The sequence below is a fragment of the Cyprinus carpio genome, chromosome A13 (genome assembly GCF_018340385.1).
Source record: "Cyprinus carpio isolate SPL01 chromosome A13, ASM1834038v1, whole genome shotgun sequence".
Taxonomy (NCBI): Eukaryota; Metazoa; Chordata; class Actinopteri; order Cypriniformes; family Cyprinidae; genus Cyprinus; species Cyprinus carpio.
In genome coordinates this window covers 22,841,091-22,854,559 of record NC_056584.1, presented here as the reverse complement: position 1 = coordinate 22,854,559, position 13,469 = coordinate 22,841,091, and the positions used below count along the sequence as shown (strand labels likewise).

Below are 13,469 nucleotides of genomic sequence, written 5' to 3'. Positions count from 1 at the left end.
ATCAGTCTTTAAACTTGGTTAATCGATTGTGTTTGAACAGTCCTGTTTATAGGTGCTTCTGTTGAGTTGTTCTGCTGCTGCAGGACTAATTGGTCTGCTGTGGATTCTTATGAAGTGCTTAACATGCCGGTCTATTTAAACATTATTGATCAACAAAGTGTCAACAAAGCCAAGTCTGAGGAGAAAAGTACTCTTGCTCTGCTTTGGAGTGGCACTGGTAATCAACTCTATATCAAGATGTTAAATAATAATACTTGATATTAACACAGTCTAGCCATTTACACATGGAGGGGAGATTGAGGATTTCCATATCATGTTGCCTAGTAACTCATATGGTGAACTGGAACAGGCTAAATACAGCTGAATAGATGCTGCCCTCATTAGCAAGATTCTTGGCTTTGCTTCTCTGCCGAAGATGCTTTAGATTGACACTGAATGTTATCAACATCTAACTGTCAATCATCTCAAGGCTGTAATAGCTGCTAAAGTATAAAGTGAGCAGAAATGTACAGTCTTGTGATTATGATGTGTTTACTGTAAGGAACCTTACCATGTAAGGAACCGACTGTAAGGAAAAATTATTGAAATTATTTTCTGATATGTCTGCTAAATGTGTGTTTGACAGGTTTCTGGATGGCAAGATTCTGGACATCAATAAAGAGTTCCAGCCATACCTGGGCGAGGGCGGGCGGATTCTGGAGATCCGTTCTCCTGACATCGTGGCGAGTGTGAAGAAGGCTGCGCAGGCGGTGGGCTACACAGAGGGGGCACTGCTGGCACTGGCCATCATCATCATTCTGTGCTGCATCCCAGCTATTCTCATAGTCATGGTGACATACAAACAGTGAGTCGAATTTTCTTACAGTTGTGATAGACACTGGTTTTTGAATTATCTAATGTCAGTCCCCAATGATAATCAGCCTCATAAGTTGCATATTTCAGCTTTCAGCTCAATTAAATAGGGTTCCAGGGGTCCTTAAAAGTCTTCATAAAAATTTAGTTGTATCAGATTTAAGGCCATAAAAAGTCTTAAATGGTAATTATGCCTTAATTATGACTTCAAGAGGTCTTAAATATGGGAATGGAAAGACAAGAATTGCAGTATGGCTTAATGTGACGATTAAACTTCAAAAGACTGATTTCATTAAATAAACATGAGCGCTGCATGATTCAAAAGTCATGTGCTGCTCTGCTTTGTGCACTGCTGTTACTAGGGAAAACGCTATATTTCTGCCGTACCAAAAGCGCCACCTGCTGGCAGAAAAAGAATGTGCTTTTTCAGTAAGCCCTTCTGCTGTTTTTGTTCTGACCTCTACTAAAATCAACCCATGTTTTTACGCTGCACAGGGCTTGAAGTGGAAAAAAAAGAAGTGACAGTACATTATTATTCAGAATAACTAAACCACTGACCAGCGCATAATCTAAAACACCTTAAGCCGGCATTCATTATACAGCACTCATGCTTTTAAGCCCAATACACGCTGAACAGATTAAACTGTCATCTAGATACGAGTCAGTATTCTCTCTGCCATCTCTGATGAAATCATCCGTGTTTTCTCTGCATTAGCGCTGTTTCGAACTTATTACTTATTACTAATGCATTTCACACACGAAAAAATGCCAGTGTGCTAAAGACTAAAATATTGAAGTGCCGGTACTGCGTACCGGTGCGTACCGGCCCACTTCAAGCACTGACGCTGCACACACACAGAGTTGTAAACGTTAATTGGTGGATCAATAAGAAGATAATGCATTATAAAAGTATAAACAATTACAGTAAAACATAGTTATATGTTATTTAATATAATATAATAATTGATTGATAAGATTTTTTTTAATTTAATATAATAATTGATACTCTTGACTACTTTTGAATCGATTTTCTTAAAAAATGGTTTAAAGGCTGAAGTGTGAATTTTATCATTTTATGAAACTTTTTGTTTTTGTGAAAACCTGTATCTGAACTGTAAATCATGCTTTTTACAGTCATTTTACCGTTTTAAATGCTACCATAGACATGTGGTATTAATTTAAAAGTCTTAATCTGAGTTTATAAATCCTGCAGATATCCTGAATAGTAATAATAAATAATTTATTTCTAGATTTATTTTATTTTTTCAAGGTGTAAAAAAGCACACAAAAATGTAGCCATTTTTTTTTTCTGTATTTTTCTTAATTTTCCCTTAAGTTTCTTCGTGACTATGGTAAATGGGATTTGCTGTTACATCCCCAGTATGTAACTGTACATCTTTTATATTCATAAATGAGAAAAATGTCACATAAAAAACGGCGAATAGTTTTCGTTATTTTACATCTCGTTTCAACAGCTGCCTTTCTAATGCTGCGTTCACATTATAGTGACTTTGTTGCTGCATGTCTCCAGGGGCTGGCGATGAGTTTGCTAGTGGGTGTTCTCACTATTGGTTGCCTTGACAGCGAATCAGGTTTCGTGCCACTAAATACAAACATTTTGGAGGCAAAAGACTAAATATAATATAAATATGAATGCAATCCATACATACAAACAAAAATGAACGAGAAACAGAGCCTACTTTTTTTCCGTTGCATATGTTTATCTACGGCTGAGAGGAGAATGATCACATGAGCTCTGCCATCTTCTTTCCTATTAGCTGTCGCTCCCAAAAGTCTCTCATCATTTGCATAAAGTTGAAGGATTCTGAATTTTGTTCGCGTCGCTTGACACGCCCCATCCGTTACCAACGGCTGCTGTCGCACTTGTCGCCGGAAATCGCCAGCTCTCCATTGAAATGAATGGGATTGTGTTGCTTTGTCGCTTGTAGTGTGAACGGGGCTTAAGTGTGTATAAGACTTTTTGGCCAGCAAACGTGAATTTTGTTAACAGTTAAAAGATAACTATGATTACGAGACTAGTAGACATTTAGCTAGAAGTTAAAATGTATATATATATAAATTTAACAAATAAATACAAGTATTTATATGTTCTCAGAGCTACTATTGTACATACATGAAGACACTTTACTCTGCAGTTGTACGTCTTATCTGTAACCTCTACGGTTTCTGAGAGTGTTTAAGGACAGGCTGAAAAAACATGCACAGTAGGTGAGGGAGATGAGTACTGGATGCCAGGTATTAAAATGGCTTTTTTTTCAGTAATTAGCCATGCTAACAGGCTAATCTCCCAGCCAGCTCTGTGTGAAAGCAGATTAATTATAAGCATTTGTGACATATCCCAGGCATTCGATCCATCCGTCACATCTCATGAAAGCCCAGCATATGGGCCTGCTCTCCACACACAGCAGCTCTCTTGAGACGTGAGTGTGGTCCTGACCTTATGCACACACCAATGAGTTCGTCATCAGCTATTGTGTAAACACATAACAGATGGGTAATCATAGACTGAACACAAACAGCTAAACACACACACCTACAGTATGTGTGTGAAGCTTGCTCTCGCACACACACACATTCATATGCATGACTGCATTTAGATGTTTTCACACATATTAAAGAGTTTTGTAATTTTGCGATTGGACTCTCGTATTATAGGTGAAGTGACATTTTTATGTAATTTCATTTGGTTGTTTACAAAGATGCATAACAGGAGACACAAGTGCTAGCTTATATATCACAACATAAGATCTCACACTGTCTTTTGAGTAATTGCATTCTGGTTAAATAAATAATATTGAGAGGATCACGTCTTTGATAGCCTCAAGGAAGCCTAGGGTCAGGACGAGAGAGTGTGTGGATGAAATGCAAAGAGGAGAAGGAGAATGGAGAGCTGGAGAGGACAGAGAGACAGAGAGGGGTTACTGCTGAGAGCTGTATTGTTTTCTCAGCTGAGGAGATGTGGGATAAACCGGGGTTATCCTGTGCTCTTATCACATTTTACAGTATGAATTATGCGCACACATCTGCAGCAGTAGCTGCAAACAAAATGGGCTGCATGGTTCAACACTGCTAGCATTTTCTGGCCTGTGAAATTAGAATTTGATCTGCCAGTCGATTAAAAATATGAATTAAGATCATGATCTATTACAAAATGTGCTGATTAACCAAGTTAAAGGCAGGGTAGGTCATTTGGTTCAGAAACATTTTTTGTTATGCTGGTTGAAAGTCTTTTCACATCCTGATAGCAATCACAAAGTTAAATGGTCTAAATGTATTTATATGTATTTATATTGTCTGTGGAAGGCGTAGGACCATAAAATGTTTGTCCAATCATATGCTTCTGCCCGAGGACTATGTTAGGCTGTCCTACTCGTCAACGTATATATTTGCATACCTAGGCACACCCTGTTCACACAGACATGATACATCATCAGCGCATTCCATTATGCTAATGCAGACCGATTGAGAATGGAAATTATTATTGTAATATTATGTGCTTTGTACTGTAATATTTTCTCACCGGTGAATGAGACAAGAGGTGGTTGTTAGCGTGTGTTGTTGTTGTGGTTGTTGTTTTTTTTTGGGGGAGGTGTATTTTGGGAGTGTTTTTTAGGGAGGGTGGGATCTTATGCTTTTAAAAGCTAGCTTGCCATTGCTAGCCTCTCCAAAATCACCTACCCTACCTTTAATGACAATTAACCACAATCGCAAATGGCAATTCATCTACTTACAATAGTGATATTTTTTGAGAAAATCTGTGGTTAGAAAATGCCTTAGTAAGGAATTTACATAGAGGTAAAGGGATATAATTAATAAATGTAACATTAACATTTTTTGATAATTATTTTTTATTTGAAATTATGTATTTTATATGAACAATTTTCTTATAGTTTCATATTCAGTATATTATATTATCCATAATTTTTTATTATTAGCCAATATATTATACTATCCATTTTCTAAACCACTTGTCCTCTTTTGTCTGTGGGTAAATGTTATATATAGTAAAATAACATTTTAAATTGACAGTCTTTCTTTTAAAAATCATTTATTGTGTTTTTGTTTCATTATTCCTGTGCCTAATTATATAACAACTCTCTTTTCCTCTTCCTCTTTCTCTGCTCTTCCTGTCGCTGCATGTGGACCCTGCGCTCAGATTCAAAGAGTAAGTTCAAATTCTTTTTTGATGAATTATTTGTCAAAGACTGTGTGCCCTCGTACCCTCCTTATTCAGTTCAGTCCTTTAAAACAGGAACATATGATTAGAATGCATGAATTGAGATGAGAAGCAAAGGACATACTCATTCCAGCCCTCTCTGATTCCAGCACAGTAGTGATGCCTTTGAAAATGAACAGAAATTACTGGTTTCATGACCTCATAGAGTACAAAGTGAGCCGAGTTGAGCTCCCTCCTAATAAAACACCTCATCTCAGTGTGAAAGGTGCTGAATAACCCATGATATTTTGCATTGCATGAATAAAAAGTGCTGGAACAGATCAAATGAGAGTTGCTGGAGCTCCAGACCTCATATCCTCCAATAATAGAGCTGAAATGAGCCTTTTAAAAAGAAGGAAACTCAGTCTATGGGATGCTTTACAGGAGACAGGCCGAGTGTGCCAAAACTGCCCGTATCCAGATGGCTCTTCCTGCCGGCAAATCAACAGGAGGTGGCGCTCCGACCAATCACTACGAGGAGCTGGGAGACGGCGGCATGTAAGTTACCTGTCCTAAATAATACCTTCAACCTTCAGCAGAGACAGCAGAGAGATAATTAACAAGATTTGTGTGTGTATCTGCAGGAAAATCAAGAATAGATCACCCACAAATTAAAATTCTGCCATAAATTTATCTCAGAAATTTCAGTCGTCATTCAAAACCTGTGTGACCTTCTTTCTTGGACCACCACAAAAATATTATAGACCAAAACAAGGACCAAAACAGCACCATAAAAGCAGTCCATAGTACGTTGTAAAATATATATATATATTTTTAAGTTGTAAATAAAACAAAGATTTTAAGATTATTAAGTATTAAGTATTAAGTATTTTTATAAGAAATTTGTATTTCAGTCTACTTTTTTTCAAAATTCATTTATACCATTTCTGTAAAATTTATAACAAAACTGCTGCAAAGTGTATGATTTTTGCCACTCACTATCATTCGTATGGACAAAAGCAACATAAACATTCCGCTAAATATCTTATGTCATGACTCATGGAGGAGAAAGAAAGTCTTTCATTTTTGGAATGTCATGTGAGTATAAATAATAGAATGACAGAATATTAATTTTTAGGTGAACTACATCTTTAATGCCCTAACCTGGATATTCATTTGAAAAAAGGAAAAGTTTTTCCGTATAAAGTCTTGCCATTCTCTTAAGTGAGAAACTGTTCCTTTTTGACATCCCAAAGGTAATTGTTTCTGTGGTAAATTAGCTGTGTTTTTGGCTTACTAAGTCCATCCACAGAGATGTGCTCACTGGACATGTGGGTTTGGTGCAGCAGGAGTCCATTGCCAAGCTAAAGGCTGTTGTAAGTGGAATGAAATGTTAATAGATTAAAAGATTATAGCCACAGCACAGCATCTGTGTCCCTCAGGTAAATCCTTTTAAAGTGCTTTTGATGTAATGCCATCAAAACAAATGCAGCTGCTAACACAAAAAGACAGTGGAAAAGACGTGTCTTTTTATTGAATCCATTAGAATAGAGGCTGAGATTGATGGGCCGTGAACAGTAGTTTAATACCATCAGCAGAAACGAACATCAGGATTTGTTTGCTCGTGTGTTTGGGCAAACATTGTGTTCTTTTATTGGATATTAATAATAACAGTAGTCTGTCAGCAACCTTAAAAAATAGTGTTTAAGGAGTCTCTCAGTGACCCTCAGATTGATTGATTGATTTATCGTTCATTTGTTTTTAACATTTAATTAACAGAAATTTCACCCCAAAAATAAAAGTAATAAATTATATATAAAAAAAAAAAAAAAAAAAAAAAAAAATATAGATATAAAAAAAAAAAAAAAAAATATATCTATATATATTATTATTACATATATATATTCTATTTTTTTTTACAAACAAAAGTTTTTATTTATTATTATTATTATTACCAGTTATTTTAGTACAAGTTAAATTAAATTAAAATGAGAAATGTTCACAACTAGCTGAAATAATTTCACATTTTTAATATATATATTTGTTTAGTTATTTCAAGAAATGGTAATACGGAATTGTAGTGCAAATAACACTTAATGACCCTAACATTTATTTTCTTCATTTTTCAGTTGATTTTGGGGTGAAATATGACCCGAAATTCATGCAGTTTTTGGTTTTTGTTTGTTGCATGTATCACAATGCACTTTCTTTTCAACGTGGTGTGTAATGAATGATTGAACAGATGAGTGGTTACTTTTCCTCTCTATTTACCTTTTACATGTGTCTCTCAGGCCCCTTTACATCTGATATTAATATGCATTTCATATTCAGAGAGTATCTGGATATTATTTAGCTGGACTGCATTTATTCCTTCCACTCCAGTGCTTTTCCATTGCGATTTGAATAGAGATCTGATCGCTCTCATCCACAGAAACCGCCATTATAAATTACTTGCTTAGTTGTACTTTATGTGATTAAAAAGATGGTTTTGTGTGCATTTACATCTGGCTTTTATTGTGGTCAAAGGTTTCTGTTTTTGACTCTGTCACTGAAAATGCATGTTAATGCCAAATGTGAACAGGGCCTGTCTGTGTTAAATTGTCATCATGTCCATCTATCTGCATGTATTTTCCTCTCATGTTTCATTCATCTTCTCTGCATTTTCCAGGCTTGGACTACAGTGAGTAACATAAAATATGCTGCATTTCCCTGCAGTGCTCTTTCTTACACGCTTCTATCAATGTATTTTAAAATCCTTCTTGGCTTACATTTGTGGTTTGTAGTTTCTAGTCCCTGTGTAACTGCTCTGCTGGTTTTCTTTACCATTTACTCTATTTTTATGCCATGTTTTCTGTCGAATTGCATATTTTAAAGGAACATTTTTGATACTATTTACTTAAAAAATGCACATAAAATTCACAGATACATGTGTGTACTGTAGCTCTGTAGCGGATTCAACTTTAGTAGTTTTTTCCACTATATAGAAGCCCTCACCTCCCGGCTTTAGTTCCTCGCAGTTCTCTCCTCAAAGCAAACAAACACGCTTCTCACATCCTTCACTTTGAGACTCGCCGTTGTCAGAGATCATCTTGATTGATGTTTGAACAAAGATTAACTGAACAGATAGGGATTTCAGACTGATTTTTGAGTGCTAGTGTATGATCTTTGTGCTTCACAGCAGAAAATACACAATTTTGATGCCTGCTTGCATTCATTGTATTATTGCTGCATTCATGCACAGTTGAATGTAGGGTATTCCTACTTAATATTTCACACTGTCACATTATTGAAGGCTCAGATATCAGTACAGTATATAAAGTAACATGGAAGTGCTAGCCTTTGCTTTGCGGGTAGGCTACAGTGGGGCTATAGGCACATCTTAAGGAAATTTGTATACTGTAAGTGCAGAAAAAAATTATTTTTAATTGAACATTGATAGAGCAGCACATTTTGTGGAAAAGGCATCATAAACGTATTTTGTTTTTTTAAAAATCATATAAATGTATGAGTGTTGGTGAGGCTTTTTTAGTATTTGTTCAACACAATTACTTCAGCAATGTTTTTAACCACATTAACATTATTTTGATTTAATGGCCCTTTCATTCAATACATGCAGTGTTTTGTTAAAGGTTTGATTTTAACAAATAAATTGAAAAATAAATGTTTAAACACAGAATCAGAGCAGCGTCATGCAGTGCTTTGAACAGGATCCCACACTAATATGATGTACATTTTAGTATTAATTACACTTTTAAAAATGGTTTAATTTTAAATAAGGTGATTATCTCTTAGATAGACACTCAATGAAAAAAAATATAATTACCATTTGAATCTACCCATGTCAATGTCAACTAAATGAAGTACCAGAATTACCATATTAAAAAATTTCCCTGTTAGTTATTAAACGCAGAGTGGTTTTAGGAAGAAAATGTGTCTTGACCCTGGCGCAATGGACCCTATGATATCACATTAAAAACAGCTTATTACTTGTGTTTTAAAACATCCTTTTTTCTGAATAGTTTCGTCAATATTGGCTTCAAGCGAATGTTTATGAGTAAAACTGTGTAATTAATGTTTACACACCAAAGTAGTCGTAAGACTATTTTAAGACTATTTGTCACAGAGTCCTGAATGCGGTTAGCGTCGTTAAAGCTAAATCTTAAATTGTGAGCAAATTGTTGGTCGAGCTCTTTCAAAGTCCATTCAAAGTGAAGGATTTTTTTTGTTAGTGGGTCGTTAGTGCTCTGTTCCTCCCATGGCTGTTTTCTCGGTCCCTCAATTTCGTTCTGTCTCTTTCCACAATGCTTCCGTCCTTCCTCGTCTTTCCTTTCATTTCTTTCGTGGCTGCAGAAGGCGCCGACGTCTGTAATCTAGGAGGCAGATAGACAGAGTCTCATATAGAGCCTCCGCAATCTCTCGTGCTATTGACGCTCACCAAACTATTTGTGCGTAACTGGAAGTTGCTTGACAAGTTGCCCAAGTCAGAAAGCAACATCACCTTTTCATCTCGGAATGACCGGCCGCTTACACACACAAAATCCAATTTACCAGGATGGAGCCGTCCAGTATTCCGGAGACCCAACTATGAGGCGCAAAGGGTCGGTGAGTTTCTAGACTGTGACATCCCATCTCCGACGAGCCCCATCAGCCAGATGACTTCTTGGTCATTGCCGTCCCGTATTTGAGGACGAGGGCTTTACGATGCTCTGCGCCGGCAGGCACTCTGGGACCCTGCTGAATGGGAGGAGCAAGAGCTGAAGGTGGGGCTTAAGGACAGCAGGGAAAAGCTTGATGCTGAAGTAGATCAAAGTGGTCGAAGTACAGAAACAAAGCTGTCAGTCCGAGAACAAGCCAGACAGTTTGAGCAGCAAGCTTTAGCCGAACGGATGCCCAGACAGAGCCGGGACTCTTACGCATCTCTGTGTATCCGGACGACCCACTGCTAAGCGCCTTCATGTTCTCATCCATATCCAATTTTCTGCGTTGGCAAGGACATCCCGCCCTGCATTATCATCACCCGGGGGTGACGGCCAGACTCCAATCCCCCACCCATGGCTCAGCGGCCAACTCCACCCTCTCCCTGAGGAGGTTCAGCTCCAGTATATCCAATTACGTGAACGTGTGACTCCTTGTGAGATCACAGTGGAATTCGAATCGGACTCTCCGTAAAAGTCCCCCCACCAAACTCATCATCCTCCCATCCATCGCTCTTTTCTTTCTCCTCCACCTCTACAACAGGACTTCCCCCAAACCCCAACCCCAACTCCTGTTCAGTCTCCTGAACCCCCCATTCAGTCTCCAACTCCTACACCTAAGCTAAGAGGGATCCTCAAGAGCACACCCAGATCTGCTGACAGCCTTGATGTGAAAGATGACAGCCGTTGCAAAGGAGGAAGTAAAGACATCCATGACTTTTCGTCCTAAAAGAGCCTAGGGTCCTAAAACCAGCGAACAGACGCAGTACGGCAGACAAGCGTCAGTAATCAGACCTCTTCTGCTCACAGACCCTCTAAACCAACCAACTCAGTGGGAATGAGAGATTCCTCCCACCACCCCAGCCCTTAATTTCTGAATACAAACTCTGGAACTCTTTATACTGTCCTTTTGTTTTTTTTTTTTTTTTGCTCATACCTCCGCTGTTTCATTATTTTACTTTTTCTCCCATCTATTATTTCGATGGGCACTTTACTTTGAGAGCGAAACCGCACTTTTATTTACATTTTCAAAGAAGGTCAAACGCGTAGTGTTTAATGTGGCTGGCTCAATGTGACCTGGAGGGTGTTTGCTGGCTGTATTTTATGTTATAAGTGAGTTTGCGTCATTAAACCTCAAGTACCTCACAGGGGAATTTGCCAGACTGCAGTGAATTTGCAGTAATGTTAATATCAACGAGAGGAACGTTGTGTGTTCATGTAACTAACTCTAAAAACAGTAGTTCTTCTTTATTATTTTCAGTTTGGTGATGTAAACTGGTCTGCTAATTTCAAATTGCGAGATTGCAATTTTTTTTTTCGTCTTTTTTTTTTTTTTTTTTTTTTTTTATTTTTTTTGTTATGAAATGATAAGATATATAGTTTAACACTGCTGTTCAAAAGTTTGTGGTCAGTAAGGTTTTTAAGATAAATGTATGTTTTTTTTATTCAGAAAGTTGTTGTAAAGACTAAAACTAAAGTTACACTCATGTGGTACAAAAAACATTTCTATTTCAAATAACTGTGCTATTCCTTTTTGAACTATATATATATATATATATAATATACAGTTCTGTATTAATATATATTAAAATAGAAACCGATGCTTTAAAATTGTAATAATATTCATAAGATTACTGTTTTTACTAGATTTTCTGTTCAAAGAAATGCAGCCTTGTTGTAAAATAAGAAGCATCTTACTGACCTACAACTTTTGAACAGTATGTATATTTTTCTACTTATAATTTATATTGTCGATTTATTATTTAACATTTATATAAGTTTTTTTTTGCACAATATGTATAGGCATGCTTGAAATTTAGATGTAATTTTAGCACTGTCAGATTTAATATTTTTTTAAGAAAAACATTGAAGTATGTTGAATAATGGGGTTTTTACCAGTGGAATATGTGAGAGGTAAAATAAAAAATACTTTTTTATTAGATAAATCAAAAACAATATTTGAACTGACCGTCACTGTTTTATGAATATTTAGTGTTTTAACTGGTGACACACCTCTCCTACGTAGCAGACGGATTTGGTGTGAAGAGCTGTTGTCATGGTCATACGTGACCTGTGGGGACAGAGATTATCATCAAGTTTGATGAGGATGGGCCTTATAAAGATCATATTTTGTTTAATCAATTTGAATATCATCACAGAAAAAAAAAAAGGATGAAATTGAATTCAGATTATCCAGTAGCTTGCACAGCCTAAGTAATGTCAATGGAAAGGCAAGGTCATTTCAGACAGAAGCAAGATCAGGGGGATAGTTTACTGCATTTTAGATTACCCATTAACGGTTCGGGAAAATACATTTTTACGTTTTTTATAATAATCTGAGCACTGGTGAAATCATTCCAACGAATAAGGAACCATGCATTGAAGGTTAAAAACAGTGTCATTCTTTATATATCTTTCTCATTTATTCCACTGTATCCTTTTTCTATCTTCGGTCTCTTCCCTGTTCTTTCAGGACTCACTACTAGCCTTTTTAAAAGCTGTCTAGAGTGTGCCAGACCTCTGAAGCTCTCCTTGTCTTGGTTAGGTCCTGCAGATGTTTTTTGCCCTTTCAGGAAAAACTCAAGCAGACAAGAATCACATAGAGAGTTAAAAACAATACAGCTAATCGTTTATGTGGCCCATGGCAGGGGGACGTCTTCTGTGCCGTTCCCCCCTGAATTCACCCCATCAGGCGCGCAGTCAATGTCTCTCCATTCAGACAAACCACTCCTACAATATCTCAGCAGGGGTGTGCAGATGGCATCTCCCTCATCCATATCGAAAAATCTGTTTGAAATCTGCCATCATCCCGATAAGCAAAGGCACACTGATTTGCTAATGGATCTCATCTTCAGTTCTGAAGTGTTAGTGCACTTTTCAAAACACACACAAACACGGCACAAATAAATCATGAATTAAAAGATTAACATAGAAATGAACATGAAATTACAGTTATTTATGGAAGACCACGTTTTTCTGCCATCAATAAAACAATATATTGCAAAGGTAATTTGCAACTTTTTATCTCCTCACAGTTTCTCCACTTTGTTGCTTGCAATTCTGAGAAAAAAGACAGAATTAATTTGTGAGATATAAACATAAATATACAGACAGACTTGCTTGTCTTGTGAAGCCCCGGACCTGTGTCTTGAATTAATGGTCTCGGAAGACAGGAGGCAGACAGATGCATATTTACAAAAATTTAAATGTGCTGTGATCTGTGGAAACGCAGATCACAAAAAAAAAAAAAAAAAAAAATTATGAAGTATTAAATTAACTATTGATTTGCTATTAAAATGTCAAAAAACAAACACACACACACACAAAAAAACCATAGTAAGATCCGTTTTAAAAGATAAAGTGCTAGTAGATGAAGTCTTTTCCGTTTCTATAGGAGCAGGAGGGATAATTTGTTATTGTGTTGTGGTGAAGCAGGTAATACCTGAAAGACAGAATTGTGTTATGTGCCCTCCTGTCCTTCGTGACATTGTTCATTTCCCAAGGTAGTCTCACATAATAGTCACCACGAGACACCAAGTCCATCTTTTGCATCATAAAACTGAGAACCAGTCTTTATGTTTCCGAAGGACACCATAAAGAGAGTCGTCACTTGGTCCTCCTCACACACACACACCACAACACATATCCCACATCACTCATCTGGCCATTCTCATTCATTATGTGTGAGAGAGATGTGTTTATTGTGTGTTTGACAGGGGTATTTCATAACATTTAATTATGTGAAA

General features: G+C 36.8%; 1 pseudogene; it reads left to right on the top strand.

The window, feature by feature from the left end:
* The window catches only part of LOC109044957, a 115,434-nt pseudogene extending 104,981 nt beyond the window's left edge, over nt 1-10,453 (top strand).
* The last annotated feature ends 3,016 nt before the right edge of the window (nt 10,454-13,469 follow it).